The sequence below is a fragment of the Hipposideros armiger genome, unplaced genomic scaffold (assembly GCF_001890085.2).
Source record: "Hipposideros armiger isolate ML-2016 unplaced genomic scaffold, ASM189008v1 scaffold_237, whole genome shotgun sequence".
In the NCBI taxonomy this organism is placed as follows: Eukaryota; Metazoa; Chordata; class Mammalia; order Chiroptera; family Hipposideridae; genus Hipposideros; species Hipposideros armiger.
The window spans coordinates 176221-195185 of NW_017731587.1; the positions used below are offsets into that span (position 1 = coordinate 176221).

At 34.7% G+C, this 18965-nt stretch overlaps 1 pseudogene; it reads left to right on the forward strand.

The window, feature by feature from the left end:
• Positions 1-16704: 16704 nt before the first annotated feature.
• LOC109389536 (ADP-ribosylation factor-like protein 2-binding protein pseudogene) lies at positions 16705-17292 on the forward strand (annotated as a pseudogene).
• Positions 17293-18965: the final 1673 nt, after the last annotated feature.

The window sequence follows — 18965 nt, forward strand, 5'->3', positions numbered from 1 at the left end:
AAAGGTGGTTTTATAAAGCACTCTCCAAAAAAAAGAAATGACAATTGTTGATATCATAGAGTTCAGATATAATATTTAAATATAATACATAAAAATAATTATTGAGTATTTTTCATATATTATTTGTATTATATTACTATAGGTGCTACTAGGGAAATCATATATAAGATGCAGTCCCTGATACTAAAAAAATTAAAATCAAATTGAAGAGAAAATAACATATCTCAATAGATAAATTAACATGGCAGTTAATATCATATTCAAAAAGATCACTTTATGTTAGAGATGTTCAAAACTGAGAGTAATGTCTTCCATTTGGTTCTGTAATAGCATTTGGTTTCATCTACAGGAGCAGTTTAGGTGTTTACTAAAAGTGAATTACCTTAAAATTTTATTTTTTTCATAGTTGTAAAGAGTTAGGAAAGACACAGAAACAGGGATGGATGAGAGGTGTTAGACAACTAATTTAAATAATTATTATAACTGAGGATTGAGTATAACATTGTAATTTAATTGTATCGTTAATGTCAATTAATTGAAGTATTTACTGGGTACTTTCATTGGGCCACTCCTGAGGTTACAGAGATGAACAAAGCAATGTGGTCTAAGAGATTATAAAAAGCCATTTGATCATTCTGTTAGTGGGATTTTAATAACCTAATATTGGGAAGAACTTTAATAAACATGTATTAAATATTGGATTTCTTATGGCATGTCACATTTTTTGTATCTTACATAATTGTTATGGTTTACACATCTCCATACACACTTGCTCATTCAAAGCTCGAAACCTCACAGCAAGCCTTTTGATAAAGGGAACAGTAACTACTTCTATTAAGTTATTAAAATAAATAAACTAGAATCAGAAAATTTAATGACTTGTCCAGTTAAACAGCCAAAATTTTATTGTAAACATTGACTGGAACACATTCTCCTCTTAGAAATAAAAGCAAGAGAACTATCATAAGGTCTTTTAAATACTTTTTTCTCTTTGTCCACTGTTTCAAATAAATTCGGATGACTAACAGCAGAGGCATAAGAAGAGAGTCAGCTCAACAATGATGTAATTCTCAAGGCAAGGCCTCTTCTAGTACAGCAGGAAAAAGCAGAGGAAAAAGGTCAAATATTCAACCTCTAATTATCTCTCATAATCTATTTACAATGCAAATGTAAAGGGCACAGAGGATTTTCTCAGCATTACCCCTCACATTTAAACATATGTTACTTCATTGATAACACACTGACTTCACTATGCATAATAATGAGCATCATTGGCAATGGATTTGGTGTATTTTAGAACCACAAAAAATAAGCCAAATCTTTTTAAAGCCTATGACAATTTAATGCTTCACAAAAGAAGCATAGTAATTCTGTTATTTGTTCCTGGATTGGATTCACTTGTTCTTTGTTACTTTAATCTGGTAGAGATTTTCTTCATACTCTTATACTTATCTACCATATTATGAGTTTCTGGCCTCTTAATTGTAATTGAACAGTGTGACATTACCCTTTAGTTCTGGTACAGCGGTGCACAGGATTTTTCAGTTATTTTGCTTACTTCCTAATACTGGACAGCATTATTTTACATTTGATCAAGTCAATGTGAATCCAGAACATAAATATTTTATAGGTAGGTGTATAGAAGGTAAATTTTGGGAAAGACTTGAGATAGGAAGAATAAAGGAATAGTGTAATCCAATGTTGTCATTCACATACTTCTGGCCTCAAAGTTGAGAGAACCTTCCTTATTCCATCCTACTCTGTATTCACCCATGATTTTGGGCTGGACTTATATCCATGTCTATTTAATAGGCACTTTTTCATATAGTATTGGCAGTTGTCTAACCCAACACAATAATTTGATAATTTTTATTCAAGATGCCAAAAAATGTTTATGTTCTTTAAACTAGAATAGATGTTTCTAGGCACTTAAGTCATGTAAATACTCAGAACTATACAGAGGAAAGTTTGTCCAATATTTATCTCAAAATAATGTAAAATGTGGGAAAGAATACTAATGTCCAACATCTGCCAATTGTCAAGTACATTATGAAACATCTAAAATAATGTGAATAAGAAATAATCACATGGGAATTTTGTCTAGTGGTTAAGAGTGCAGGTGCTATTAGATTCTGGGTTCTCCTACAAGATACTCCCACAAAATATCTCCCATAGACTCCTAACTGAGTGATCTTGAACAAATTATTCTTTCTTTGACTCTTTTTTCTCAGCTATCAAATACAGATAGTAACTACCTCACAGGCTGTTGTGAACACTTAATGAATGAATGCACATTAAGCTCTTGAACAGTGTTTGAAAAGTAAATAAATGCTCAAAAAAGATGAGCTGTTATGAGTATTTTATCATAACCCTAGTTAAAGTAAGATCTTAATGACTTAGAAAGACTAAAAAGATTAAAATAATTACTAAAGGGCTAATTATACACTGAGATTACCACTAACAGTTATATATAAAACATAACTTCATATTTAAAAAATAAAATGTTTTTACAAATTAACCAATATTTTACAGAAAAAGTTAGAAATGTGAAAATGCACTGAGCCATTACACTAAATGACAAAAAACCAACCCTATAATAGCCTTTCAGCTGATCACTGATTCCTAGATTCTTTGAAGAATTTTGGAAGGAGGCTTTCTGCAAGATTATTTCAGCCAGGATTCTCTATGCTGTGCTATGCTAAAGTTAATTAATTAATTAATTAATTAATTAATTAATTCAAACTCTTTCAAGCTAAGGCATTTAAAACAAACAAACAAAAAATGTATTTTATTTTTTCACTACACATCTATCATAGGTCAGCAGGATGGGGAGAGTTTGGTTTGCTTATCATAGATCCTCTGGAACCCAGGTTGATGGATCAATCACCATCTCGAATTTCCATTGATATGCTAGAGTAAGGAAAACTTTAGGTAACTTTGCATTGGCAGTTACATGCTTTGATCTGAAAGTGTCACACTTCCTTTAACAACTCATTTGTCAAAACTAGATGCATGTTGAAACCAAGCAATAAAGGAGCCTTGGTATGGCTAGAAGGATTTTACCTTCTTTCACAAAAGTGTGAAATATTAATAAGTTAAGGGAAGTGCCTAACAAGATTTAAGATTTAAATGACAACTGCTAAAGATTCTATCATGTCATAAAAATACTAGCAGTCATACCTGTCAAAATAAGGGGCTCAATAAGATTGAACAAGGAGAAATAAAGGAGATCAAATGACTGAAAAGAGGCTAGTGAACTTCAGCAGACAAAGAAAAAATTTTCAATGTGCTACCATTTTCTATACGTATGAATTTAAGAGCAAATGTCAAAAGTCAGGCAGAGAAAATTCCAAAAGAAAAAACAAAAATCAATAACATGGAAAGCAAATGTGGTAATGAGAATAGTGTGGGATAAGAGTAACACAAATCTACCAAAAGATAGTTATTTCTGTCCTAGAGTTATTTTTAAAGTGCCAGGAATAGTGTCTTCATTGTCCAATTGTTAAAAAATTTCACTTCTAGAGTAGTAATATGAGAATTAGTTATTTAGTTACCTTGGACATGTTTTCAACATACTATACTTATCTGGTCAGTATTGGAAAATTCTATTATCCTTACTTTCCAATTTGTAAAATTATTTTATTATGTTGATTAGCATAAGATTCCTCTGAATTTGACAATGCTTAACTAAAGGTTTAGATTGAAATCAATTCTCTATTCCCATTCTACCTGCCCCAGTTAGAGTTGATCATTCATTCCCACGTCCAGTCTTCATCCATGATCCTGCCATCCATGGCTTCATAGTTTTTTTCTACATTTTTTGGAACTCCTTCTACATATTTTGTTTACCCACAAACCCTAAAAATTGAGATCACTTCTCCATCTTTTATTTACTCCCCAAAACCTAAAAGTTGGGGGGCCCAAAGTTTATCTCTGTGGATTTCTATTTCTTCTACATTTTAATTTCTATTAAATCTTCGGTGAAGTCATAAATGGCTTTAGATAATCTGATAATTCCTAGATTGATACCTTGAGCCCACAGCTCTTTCCTCATCTAGTTCATGTAACCAAATTAATTCTTTTACATTTCCATGAGAATGTCTAATAAGCCTACCAATCAACATACTGAAACCTGAGCTCCCAATCACCCTGCCCCAACTGCAAATGTTTCCTTTCCATCTGCAGGAGATAATTTTATTTTTTAAGTTGCTCAAGTTGAAAACCCCAGAGACAACTGGAAGCACAGTAAATCATTTACTAAACCACAAAAATTTTCCTTTTCTGATAGTTTTCTCAAAAGGCAAAAAACAAACAATCAAAAAGCAAAACTAAAAAATAAATAAATAAACAAATAAATAAATACAACTTTTGCAATCTCTTATCAAGAATAGAAAATAGTACAAGAAAAATGCCCCTTTAATAGGGAGAAAACTAAATTCTAATTTTGCACCTGTACCTTTGATATTAAAAATCATTTTTTAAAAAACTTAAATCCATTCCAATTTTAACCAGCTTGACCACACATACAATTCCTTTCCCAAAATTTTTTCCCCTAATATTCTACAACTTTTTTATATGTATTCAGAATTTTGTCTTTTTGTTTCCCCACTTTTTTTTTATTCTGGAACAACCAGTCAGTTTACTTTTTGTTTTTTTAACCTACTATACATACATAGTTGTTTCCTTTCACCATTATTATTTCTAAGTAGTTTTAATTACATATAATGATTAGAATACTTAACCCTTAAAATCCTTTATTTCTAGTGAAAACTAAAAATTAAGCAATTGTGTACTATCTACTACACTAAGATTCTGTGGATTGTAAAATATAAATACATGCCATAATTTCTAGAAGTATATCCTTCCTCATAGTAAATTCTTCGTCAATGTGACACAAAACAGGTTTACAGGTAAACTCAAATATTTTTTAGTTCCTCTGTAAAAGAAGCCCAAGTGGATGAACCTATGTTCAGTAATTAAGGTTTCAGTGTTTTATCTTATTTAGAAATGATCTAGATATTCAATGATAGCCATCATTTAACTTATTTCTGTATAATTTTAAGGTTTCAAGTTACCAAAATTATTTTGGGAACTATCCTTAATTAGACATGCCATAGAGCAAAATTATTGTCAAAAAGTTCATTTATAAACTGTTATCTTAATTATATCTATTTAATTTACTTGTTTTAATAATTACATTTAAATTACTCATGAAAATTTCATGAGATGTTAAACAGCTAACCATCATCTTAAATTCTCGTCTTGCTGACAATTTTGTAACACAGACAACACGAGCTTATTTGACTTTAGTAAACCTCAGTAGAATAAAAGTATTATATTTAATGTTAATAACTCTAAAGATATGCCTGTTTTAATTAAACCAACACACTTAAACAAGCTTTTATTTACCAAAGATTATCCTAGATTATGTCAACTTGTAAAATATTTGAGTTAGTGTCTATTTTCTAAGAGTATACTTGATGTACATAAATGCTTGTTTGTCTTTAAGCCAATTAAATAGCTCTATATAAATTAATTTTGGCAATACTGCCTGGAAGTATGAAAAAACACATCTGTAACATACATACACGGTCATTCATAAACACACAGGCAGATGCCGAGACTTTATAGCTTTCATTTAAATTTTCAACCATGAAACAGGTACAATAATTCAAAACTCACTAGTTTATAAGAGAATAGTTGGATCCAAATTATGTTTCTGGCAGATGGAATAGTTAAATTTACTTCGCCAGATGGCTAAAGCCTTTTACAAATACCCGTGGAAAAGATTTCATAGGTCTAGGTTGCAAATAACCTTTTCATTTTTCCTTGTGCTAGAGAAGACCTTGGTTCCTAGAGAAGAACAGGTAGAACATTTACATCTCAAAAGAGGAAGAGAAGGGATGTAAGTTCCAACTAGAAGGATTTTTGTTCCCTAAATCCAGGTGTTTATAACGTATAATCCTTTTGAGATAAATAAGTGAGCTTTAGGGACTGATAAAAAAATAAAGGTGGGCTTTTAATTGCTTCTAGAGCTGTACTTCTATTCTTGTAAATACTCAATTTGTAATGATATCAATGAGATGACTTACCCACCTAGCTGCATTATCTTCATTTTGCTTCTGTATATCAGGGAGAAGATCTTCAACTAAGGTGGAACTCAAAAATATTTCTATATTCTAGAGTTAAAGCTATTTGTTTTTGGAATGCTTTACTTTTTCTCTGGATATAGTTTCATTTAGTTTAGGGAAGAAGGTCTAAAAAAAAGTTCCTATAAGGTGATGAATATCAGCTTCCAGTCTGGCCAACTTTTGACCATAGAACTACTTTAAAAATATCCTTTCAAATACCTTGTCAGGTTTCAGTAAGGACAAATAATAAACACTTGTTTTAGTACTGAACAGCCCCTTGGATGCAAGAGGCATTCCCAAAGGGGGCACAAAAGATACTACCCTTCCAAGTTCCAGAGCCACTCCAAAAGATAACCAAATACCACAAATAGGCTGCAACCCACCTTTTTATCCAGCCATCTTGGGGCACTGAACCCTGATGGTTACCAAGCTAAATTCTCAGGACACAAAACAAGACAAACAAGAGAGCAACAGCTGTCCCTGGGGGGTGAAACAATCAACAAACAATGAGTACCCCAAAACCAAATTCACAAGAGTCTGAATTTAGAAATTAAAAAAACAATGTGAACACTTATTTTCCTCTCTCTACTTGGCACTACAGAGATTTAGGAGAGCTGGCTCTGGTAAGAATTCTCACCCATCTATGACTTCTGCTGCTTTTCCCAGGATCCCAACTTCAGGCTCCAGCGAGAGTCGGGTTGAAATCTGAAAGTGTAACTCAGTATCTACCAGAATTTGACAAGGCTTTCCATTCATTTTAGCGTTAGCTTCCCCTTGGATGTTTCAGGGAATAACTGGTAGCAGTTTACTGGAGAATTCCTCGGACTGCTGTCAGTCCTGGGAGGAGCCTCCATAGAGGTATTCCTTGTAGGGTAGATATGGGGGCATTTAAGTTGGTATGGAAGGATTTGACAAAACTTTTGAGGACAGTCTTTTTGTTTGTTTGTTTTTCCTTGACCACAAAGTTTACGCATTTAATGTAAGAGACAGCAGTCTAGCCTCCCATAGACAGCTGTTAAGGTAGTAAGAATTCCAGCTCTGCTACTCAGGATTTGCTGATTTTGTTTTAGAGACTATATTTCTGCTGACATAATAGGAAAAAATAGTACCTAGCTCAGAGAGAGTAACTGAGATCTGGCACATATTCATTATTCAATAAATGGTTGTTGAGTCAGAGAATCCCATTTTCATGTAGAGAACAAGAAAAATATTGTTATATCCAGGTAATACTTTTACAGGAAACTTTTATTCCCTCTATGTTTCCCCATAGTAGTTGTACACTTTTTAGTTCACCTGTATAATATCTAAATGTCAGAGATCAGTCTGATTTTCAAAGCCTTTGGAGTAGAGTATTTACTGAACTCATGATGCTTGACAGCAACCTAGAATAGGCAATGTGAAGTATCAAGCAAATTCAAAGAGCCAGTTTTGAAAAAAAAATCTATAATCTAACCCCTGTATCACTGCATAAATCGATTACACCTGGTTACAAGGGCACTTTTGTTCTATACTTGGTCAATTTTTCCAGATCATGGATGTTAAAAGTTTTCCCGTTTTAATGAAAGTTCCATTCTATGAATGTTTTATTATATATTTTTACATTTCTTCTTCCATTTTCATTTCAAATTTCACTTTTTTTCTTTTGTAATCCAGAGTCTTTCCCTTGAACATAAATATTTTGATCTCAGTTACTAAACCCTTTTTTACTCTCCTTTGTCAGTGCTGAACAATTACCCTATAAATCAGCCCTCAAAAAAAACCACAAAAAAACAGACATGGTTTCTGTTTTATTTAAGAAAGAATATGCAATCTAAAAAAAAAAAAAAAGGAAAACTCAATACACCTATACTTTATACTTATTTTTATAATAGCATGCATTGGTGTTTTTATACATTATATATAAAATACCCATGTTACAGACATGAGCATATATATATAAAACATAGTTAATATTTAGAATATGATTGAAAACTTCTTTATCTATTCATCTATCGAGGAATACTGAGGTTACTTCCATATCCAGGCTATTGTAAATAATGATTCAAAGAATATGGGTGTGTATATCTCCTTTAAAATTAGTGTTTTCATTTTCTTTGGATAAATACCCAGAAGTATAATTGCTGGATCATATAGTAGTTCTATTCTTAATTTTTCAAAGAATTTCCCTGTTGTCTCCATAGGGGCTGCACCGTTACAGTCCCACAATAGTGTATAGGGGTCCCTTTTGTTCCACATTCTTACCAACACTCATTATTTCTTGTCTTTTTGATAACAGCCATTCTAACAGATGTAAGGTGGTATATATCACAGTGTTGTTTTGATGATTAGCATTTTTCTGATGGTTAACAATGTTGGGCATCTTCTCATGTACCTGTGGTCATCTGTATATCCTGTTTAGAAAAAATATCTATTCAAATCTTCTGCCCATTTTTAAATCAAATGATTAGGTCTTTTGCTGTTATTGTTGTTGTTGGTTTTTGTTTGTTTTTGTTTTGGTATTTATTTATATGAGTTCTTTACATATTTTGGATATTAGCCCTTTATCAGATATATGATTTGCAAATATTTTCATCCATTCAGTAGTTTTCCTTGTCATTTATTGATGGTTTCCTTTGCTGTGTTGAGGACAATCTTTTTTCTAATGTCCTAGTTGATTACAAAAGAGACATCAATTTCTGGTCTACTGTTTTGATATTGGACCCCAAGGATGTGCAATAGAGGAAGCCCAGGTATCGTTTTAAGTTTATGGCCTTGGATCTGTTTCTCCACTGACTTGAGGGACTTTTGTTACAGTCTTGTAGTCTCCTCAGTGTGGAAAGGAAATTCAGATAAAGGATTAGCAGACTGAATATTAAGAAAAGAAGAATAGAAGGGAATAATAAGAGTCACATCAGTCTTACAGTCTTTTGTTTCAGATACTCCTTGTGTCTTTAATTCTTCATTAACTTTGCAATGCACTTTTCACTGAAGCTATTTTGGAATTTTGAAGACTTTTAGAGGCTTCTGTATACCAATTAAAACAGGTATCCCATTCTGTTTGTCTGACTTGGGAACACTTGTATTCAAGTACACTCCTTAAATGGAAAGTCTGGTCTAATTGGGGAATTCCCTATATTGGCCAGTGTAATTCTAGGTTACCTTAGTAAGATTTTACCACTTTTGTAAGTATCTATAGCTTCTGGGACCACAATTCTTTGATAAAATAAGCAGGTGTGCCAGAATGTGGCATATGCAATTCTGTGAAACTTGAAGACTCCATTTTTTTTAACTAAGCCTTTGGTGTCTCAGGCTAAATTAATACTTAAGAAGGATGTACTGCTGAGTTGGGGATTTTGTGATGTTTGAAAGTCTATCTTGTTGCACAGAAATTTTCTTGAGGTGGTTGGCGGGTGACCTAGTGTCAATCTAACCTATCCCATGACCATTGTATCCTAGCATGAAAGTCTTACACTTAGATGGCGAGTTCTCCAATAGCTTTTAAGTAGTTAACCCATGCCCACTAATGTTGTGGCTTTGGCTTTTGAAATCCCCATACAATAGATCTATTATTCTTTTACCTCATGTGAAAATTAGTAGAAACCAACAGTAACCAAGGAAACAGAACTGTGGATGCCAGCAGCAGCCAATAAAATGGTACTACAGATTGGCCAAGAGAAGGCCTTAGGTGTGGCACCAACAAAGCTAGCAAATCCCAAAGTGGAACTATAGATTGAACCCACTAAGCCCAATATATTAGTACTGTCATTAAGCGAGGGCTAGGGATTTGGGTTCCAGGTGGAATGGTCTGCCAGCTCAAGCCAACCCACTAACCCCTAGCCTGGAACCACACACTATCCAATGGCTAAGGACTGGTGTAGTTGGTGACCTGGTACTTAGCATAAGCAACTACATTTTGGGCCTGTTGTCTGCTTTTAAACATCTTCTACTACCCACTCACTCTGACTTCCTAGCTGTTCTATGCTTCAGGCCATTTGCACTTCTGTTTCCTCTACCTAAAATAGTATTCCTTCATATACCTACATGATTTACTCTCTCTCCACTTTCAGATCTTTAATAAAATGTCACTTTCTCAATGAGATCTTTTCTGACTACTCTAATTTTGAAAATTAGACTACTCTAATTTTATACAACTCCCCAACCTCCTCCCCAAATCCTTCTTATTTCTCTCTTTTGTACATATCGCCATTTTCCATACCATATGTTAACTATTTAGCTTGGTTTTGCCTCATTTTCACACCAAATGAAAGCTCCTATAGGCATTGTTGGTAAAGTACTCTTTTGTGTTTACTGACTGAATTGATTATCCTCAACAGATACTTTGAACTGTGATGGGAATATGATTTTTTAAATCTTATTCAAACTTTTATATTTTATTTTAGAGTGTTTATGAATATTTATTTTAGCTTTGTCCATAGTTTTTTATTTATTAGAAAAAAGATAATTAGTTAACTATCAATGAGAAGGTTGAAATATTAAATAAATCATCTTGCTATTAATTTAGAAATGCCTAGAAGACCTATGGTTTGATAATTTTGGAACCAAAACTTAAAATAACCAACAAAAAAATCAAATAGCTAAAAAATGTAATTATTACTTTTTCTTGTATCACTGAAATTTTTTTTTAATTTTTTGCAGTGTAGGACACTGAGAAAAATGCTGATCAAAACTAATTTGTTTTACAGAACTGTTGGCTTCAAATCCAGAAGTGCCTCATTTTACATGTAAGTTAGGTTCTAAAATTAATATATATGGCCATATCGTCAAACTTTTCTTAAAAGATTTTGTAAATTACATTTAAAGTGTATAAAATCTAAGCTGTGAGTGATGTTCTATATAAATATGTAAACTAACTTGTAGTATTTTGCAGAATGCATATGCAAATTCTTAGAGTTTAAAATATATATATATATACATACAAACACATATGTGTGTATCTATACATATACATTATACATATATATATGCAAGTGATCATATATAGTTAAATTCAGTTAAAATAACATATGTTGAAATTCCACTGTTCAGAGGCTACAGGATATTTATAATCTACATGCTGGTATTATTGCCTAGAAATTTTAGGAATGATTCAGGTCTCTGAATATGATTCAATGGAATAATATAAAACTGAATAAATTTAAAATAGTAAAATGTAAATTTTTGCTAAATTATAAGATCTTCAAGTGATACAAAGAGTTTAGTAACTTATTTATATAATGATTTAAAATTCTTTCTATAAATCTATGAGTATGTGATGTTTGATTTCTTACAATTGATCACCAAAATTCATTTTGGCATGGAAAATCACATCAATGCTTACTTATACCCAATGTTTTCATAGAACTCTCTTAGTACTTAACGGGTCTTACTCTAGAGATGAAAAATAAATTTCATATTCAATATTAAATGTTTTAATATAACTATTTATTATATAGTTATATAATATGTTATATATTATATTTAATATGACTATATTTATAGTTTCATTGAGGCTAGTTTAGTATATTTAAAGAATTACTTAAATAAGTCTATATATTTTAAGATATTTGCTCTGGCTAAAACAATTTAAAAAGCTATACTTTGAAAGGTTGTGAAATTTGCATTATTAGACACTAAAAACATAGGTTCTGATTTCATTATGTAATGCCATTAAACTTTTAAGAACAGAATTGCATATTAGTAGCCAAGTTCCTTTATAACATATTAATTTGAATAGCCACATAAATTGTACACTTGCAACTGGGCACTTCCAATTCAAATACAGTTACCCAAATAGTGTTCCATATAGATATAAAAACTCATAAATATTTTAAAACTTAGTTGGTGGTCCCCGCATCTCTAAATGGTTCCATTTTCCATATATTAAAATTGTAGCAAAGGTCATTCACTCAGAGAAGAGTAAGAAATAAATTTATGTCAAGACCTCTCAATATGCCGCATACTATTCTTGAAACATTATATACATTATCAGCTTTCATCTTTACAAAAATCCTCAGAGGTATGAAATTTATTCTAGTTACACAGATGACTAGATTCAACTCACTTAAACACAGCCTGCTCCAAAGAGCCTCAATTCCTGATTAGTTTACTGCTTTCAGGGTTTCTTCCATTAAGAATAGTAACAGTAAAAGTGATGAAATGCCAGGCACTGGGCAATGTGGTTTACACATTTATGTTATTTATTTACCTCAATAACCTCAACAGATAAATGTTATTATTATCCTCATTTATAAAGAATAAAACCAAAGCTCAAGAAGGCTACATAAATTTACCGAAATTCCACAGATAGCTCCTTTTAGCTCTCTCAAGCTAAAAATGTACCTCGTGGGTCTATGTCCCTCAGAAGCAATAGAGCTTCATAGCTCCCTCAGAAGATCCAAGTACACCAACCTGCAAAGTATCGGAGAAAAACAGTCCAGTACTTCTTACTTCTATGTGACCGGAGGAACGCCACTTTCTCCATATTTAACAGGAACAGCAAGAATTCATTCCTCAAAAGATTTTTGTGGGGTTTAAGAGAGGAATCATTTAATTCACTGAGCACACCATCATTGAGGACTGTTCTCCCTACCCCTCCACCAGCAGAAGAGTAATAAAAATTCTTTCCCCATCATGATGAAGCATAAAGTCAAAGTTGTGCCATAAGCTTTGCCACATATTTTTTTCCTAAATGAAGTGGGCTTAGAGTTAGATAACTATTCAGAAGGCATAGATGCACTGGGTACACAATACAGAGAATAATAAAAATAAACCACAAAAAACACAAATATAAGTCATCTCATAATGACTGAGATACCAACCATCTGACGTCAGAATTTCATTAGAAACTTTACTAAATAATGTATCTTAGATAATATCTCAATTGCATTTTAAAACTAGGAAATCTATTTTTTAGTAATATAATTATCTAAGTATAACTAAAAAGTGAACTTATCAGTTTAATTCATATGACAGTCCTTCATTATAAATTAAATATACAAAGCAAATGACAGGACTCAATACAACAATTAGTTGTGTTTCTGAGAAAAAAAAAACAAAAAAAACCCTTAATTATTGTTTTATTTATCCATAGTCCACCACGTTCCAAAAAAATTTAACATTTAAGTATTCTTATAAACTATGAAACAATGCAAAGTGACATAAATTTTAAATGTTTATGAAAACAAAAACGTAAACATTTCCAATAACTTTACATATTTGACACACTACTTCTTTTGCTGGGGGATTAATTAAACCTCTACTGAAAATTAACCACTCTGTGTTATGTAACAGTCGCCACAGAATATTTATTTATCATATTATTTTGGCTAAGTTGGTCTTTATCCTCAAAACTAACAGTAATTAAAACAACACAAAAACTCTTCTGCTTTGCTATTTGATATGCACTATCCATTTGTTTTATATGGTTCATGGCACACTTTCATGGCAATGGAAATTTAATAAATGCTTATTGAGTTCCTACTAGGACAAGACATGTTGTCAGATCCTGAGGGGTATAGAAAGTTAAATAAGATTTGGTGTGGCTTATAGGATTTTACCATATCATTTGTCTGGAATGCAGGATACATAATGTAGTGAATGGAAAATCATATTGAAAGGGAGGCTGGGCCAGATCATGACAATTCTTCTATATTGTGATTAATATTTTGGTTTTATCTATACCATCAGATTTATCATCAAATAGACCAGGTTTGAATTTACATACTTCCATATGGTTAGCAGTGAAGTATTGATAAAGTCACTGAAAGTTACTCTCAGATAATAAGTCACTATACACCTTAGCTAAAAATGGGGATAATGTTGACTTTCTTTCAGTATTTGCAACCATTATTCTCCAGTTTCTCTTGGAACTTTCCACATTTGTAGAATGTGAGATCCCTGCATCTATTCACTTCATTAAATCCTTTTCTTCTTTTAGTTATCAACTAAACTTTACATATTTAGGACATTTATGCATGACATTACAGTCATGATGGATTAGTTCCCCTTCTAAAATTTTACAGTACTCTACTTTTCCATACTTGAAATTATGTTTCTGTACTTTGTTATATAACAGAATCTGTAATCACCAGAAGGGTTAAGATGACTTTCATTTCCAGTGCTTAAAATTGTGACTGCATATTATAGACACACAAGCAATATTTAGAAAATGAGAAGCAGAATTGTCAGCACTTAAAGCCTCCCCCACCCTTCCAGGGTTAGAAGTGGGCTCCAGAGGAAATGGTAGCAGTGTCAATGTAAGAACACAATATTTACAACCACGAGAGCTGCAGTCCCCCATCCACAGACTCACAGCACAACTAACTCCAGCAAAAGGGAAGAAACTGTAGAGGCAAGACAACTGCAGGCTGGTCACCATTGCTCAGAGCCACCTCTCACAACACACCCTGCCCTGCCATTCTGTGGGAATCCCTGCAGGGTCAACCAGAGCCACTGAAACACAAAGGCTCTGCATGGGGCTGCAGGGGGAGCACTGGTTGGGACTTCAAAAGCTCAGATCTCTATTGCCTCCACCACCCCCCATGGAGGTGGCACCCTGAAACCCAGGCAACCTGCTCATAGAGGAGAAGCCCACCTTCCAGGGAACTCTACAATCACTTGAGAAGCTGAAACAGTGCAAAAGAAAATATAATGCTACAGTGTAAGAGAGAATAAAAAGCAGCAGTGACAAAAAATAAACATTCTACAAACACCTACTGAAAAGCAAAGAAAGACCTCTTCATATGAACCCGCTGTAGAACCCACTCCTGTAGATGCCCAGGAATAAATAATAATGTATTAATTGCCACGAATAACCAAAGTAAAAAGCCAACTCAGAAAGAAAATGGAAAGTCTCCAGAAAATGAACTTAAAGACATGGAAATATGTGACTTAAATGACAGAAAATTCATGATTGCAGTTCTGAAAAAACTCAGCGAGATGCAAGAAAACACAGACAGGTAGTTGAATAAACTCAGAAACACAATCAAAGAACAAAATGAACATTTTACCAAAGAAATTAAAATTTGGAAAAGAACCAAATAGAAATTCTGGAGATTAAGAACTCAGTAAAAGAAATGAAGAATGAAACAGCCAACTTAGGTAATAGAGATAATAGATGGAGGAAAGAATCAGTGACATTGAAGATAGAAATCCGGAGATGACACAGATGGAAGAAAAGAGAGACTTGAGAGTTAAAAGAAATGAAAAACTCTACAAGAACTCTCTGACTCCATCAGAAAGAGCAACATAAGAATAATGGACATACCAGAAAGAGAAGAAAGGGAGATGAGAACAGAGAGTATATTCAAACAAATAGTCAACGAGAACTCCCCAAACTTGTGGAAAGAACTGGATCCTCAAATCCAAAAAGCAAATTGAACATCTAATTACCTCAATTTCAACAGGCCTTCTTCAAGGCACATTGTATTGAAGCTGTCATAAACTATAGACAAAGAATTCTCAAGTCACCCAGGAAAAAGAAGACAGTAACCTACAAATGAAAGCCCATTTGATTATCATCAGATTTTCCAGCAGCAACTCTACAAAGCAGGAGGGGGTGGAATCAATTATTCAAACTACTGAAAGAGAGAAATTATAAGCCAAGGACAATATATCTAGCAAAGATATCCTTTAGATATGAAGAAGGAATAAAGACCTTTCCAGACATACAGAAGCTGAGGGAATTTTCTAAAAATGACCTGCATTACAGGCAATACTGAAGGAGGCTATTTAACTGAAACAAAAACAAAGAATACAAAACCATGAGCAGTATTATGAACTGACAGGCAGAAGCAAGAAATGGCAACCCCTACAAAAAATAGGGCACTATATACTTAAATAAATATAACATACAGAGTAAAGAAGAAAAAAGCATTAAAAAAAAGAGAGAAAAAGAAGAAAAAGACAACTTACTACTGCAACTCAGAAATCAACTTACAGTATAGGTAAGAATAATGTAAACAACAAAAACATAAAAGGGGAGAGAGTAAAGGTCTCAACCTGCAAAGGGGAATGGAGATAAGAGGCATGCCCAAGAAAAAGGACTACTGTAAATATGAAACTTTCTTTTACAAAAATTTAATGTAACCACTCAAAAAAATAAAAAAATAAAAAACCAGAACCGAAATATATAACATTAAAAAAGAGGGGAAAAAAACGCAGAGGAAAAAAAGCAGAGAATACCACCACACTGAAATAACAGCAACAAAAAGGCAATGAAACAATGAAGACACCATCCTACCAGAAAATCAGAGATAGATTGCTAGGAAATCTTAATTTATCAATAATCACCTTAAATGTAAATGGACTGAACTCACCAATAAAAAGGCACAGAGTAGCGGCTTGCACAGAGGCCTGGCGGGATGCAGCGGCCCGGCCAGTGCATGGCTGCAGCCCGGAGCCTGAGGCCGGGCCCTCGAGCATAGGTGCTGACCCAGCTGGGCCGTGAGTTGACCGTCGCCTCGGTGGCAAGGCCTCCCCGATGCCGGTTGGGGCCTTGCGGAACAGAACAGAGGCTGGGCCCGGGCGGCGGGCAGGGTAAGAGGCTGATGGGCCCGCTCACTCTCACCGGGTGGATGTGGCGACGGCGGCCACAATGGACGCCCTACCGGAAAAGAGCTTCGCGCGGCCTTTCTCTTCCGCAGAATTTGATGCTGTGGTTGGATATTTAGAGGACATTATCATGGATGATGAGTTCCAGTTATTACAGAGAAATTTCATGGACAAGTACTACCAGGAGTTTGAAGGCACAGAAGAGAATAAACTCACCTACACGCCTATTTTTAACAAGTATATTTATCTGGTAGAAAAGTACATTGAAGAACAGCTGCTGGAACGGATTCCTGGGTTTAACATGGCAGCTTTCACAGCAACTTTACAGCACCATAAAGATGAAGTGGCTGGTGACATATTCGACATGCTTCTCACGTTTACGGATTTTCTGGCTTTTAAAGAAATGTTTCTGGACTACAAAAGCAGAAAAGGAAGGCCGGGGACTGGATTTAAGCAGCGGTTTACTGGTGACGTCGTTGTGCAAACCATCCTCTGTGCCAGCTTCCCACAACAACCTGCAGCACTAGGCCCTTCTCCGGACAGTGAGCTTGTTCTGGACTGTGGCAGCCCAGGATCCTGGGAGAGCCTTCAGCTAACGATGAAACACATCTTGGAAAGACTGGCTCTGTTCTGCAAACTTCATTAACATTAAGTATTGATTGGTCAAAAAAAAAATTATCTGACCCTCCTGAGACCTGTTTCCGCTGAAAAACCTTGTGTTCAGTGACCCTAGTACTGCTCCCCAAGTAGAGACCTCTCTCAGGGGCTGGAGTTGTGCTCCTCTGAAGCGAGCCCACATCCAGCGTTCCACCTGGGGGCCCTTCCCCAGCATCCCTGTTGGTGCAAGCACCTGGCATCACAGCCCTTTGTCCCAGCAGGCTTTGCATGAAATCTTTTTGTGCGCTTGCGCTTTTCACATGTGTCAAAGTTCAGTCCTTCAGCCTCAGTGGGGTTTTTGACTGTCTAGGAATATTTATCTAAGGTGTTGCTCAAGCAGCTGCCCCTCTTGAGATTTCTAGAGCTCCTATCATCACAGTTAGTCTTGTCTGTAGGAATCAACTGAGAGATGTCTTTTATCTAAAAGCTACAAGTGAAAACTAGTCTTATGTTTGTAGTGCTTCTATCACTGTCATAGGCAGTCCCCGTTTCTAGAACTTTCTTAAGCATTTTTGAAAAAATATTTTTATAGGTGAATACTCAGGCTAACCTAGTGGATATAATCTTCGAACCTCCATGATTACCCACTTAAAGATCAAAGTATTATATGCTGTGTGCTTTTTAGTCATTAGTGCTCTAAAGCAAAACTGCTGTGTTGGCGCTCCTGTTTTACTGGGCACCAGTGAAGGTGTGCTTGAGCTGGAGGGAGACTAAAAGCTATCCCTTTTCTTGTAGCATATTACGTGTTTGTGCAGGTTTGTTTCAAACCCTTTCTGTATAAATTAGTCTGTTAGTTTTTCTGTTGGGGTGAGGGCTCTGCAATTCCTTCTTCCTGTCGGTTTTCCTACCAAGATGGTGTTTTACTGGCCTAGCTCAGCAGGGATAGGAGACAGCAAACAGCTTCATGGGTCATCTGCCTGCTCTGATTTAGTGCATTGGCTTAGCACAATGTTTGATTAACCTTACTGCCCAGAAAACGTGGATGTCACATCTCTAGAAATAAGACATACCAGTAGTAGTTCTTCGATTTTTTTTTTTTAAGTAAAAATAACAATCTGTACTGACTTTTCATTTGGCTATTCTGGTTTTAAAGGATGAGCTATAGATTGTTTTCTGTACTGATGTGGCACATATTAAATACTTTTGTACCATGAGTAAAATTGGAGGTATTTTGCAAGAAAAAAAAAAGGCACAGAGTAGCAGATTAGATCAAATAACAAAACCCAACCATACCAAGGATATTCTCTGATCATAAAGCTTTGAAACTGGATATCAACTGCAAAAAGAAAGCAAGCAAAACCACAAATATGTGAAGATTAAACATCTTGCTTTTAAAGAACAACTAGGTCAGGGCTGGCCAAGTGACTCAGTTGGCTAAGAGTTGGCCTAAAAGTGTGAGCTCTGAGCAACAGGGCCACCGCTTCGATTCCCACATGGGCCAGTGATGCTGTGCCGGAGCTGAGCTGCCAACAGGGGGCAGGGTGGCTCAGCTGGTGTAACAACAAGATTGCCTGTTCGATGGTGGGCTATGCCCACCTGCAACTAAGACTGAACTCAGCACCTTGAGCTGAGCTGCCACCCGGATAGCTCAGTGGATAGAGCGTGTGCTCTTAACAACAAGGCTGCTGGTTTGACTCCCGCATGGGA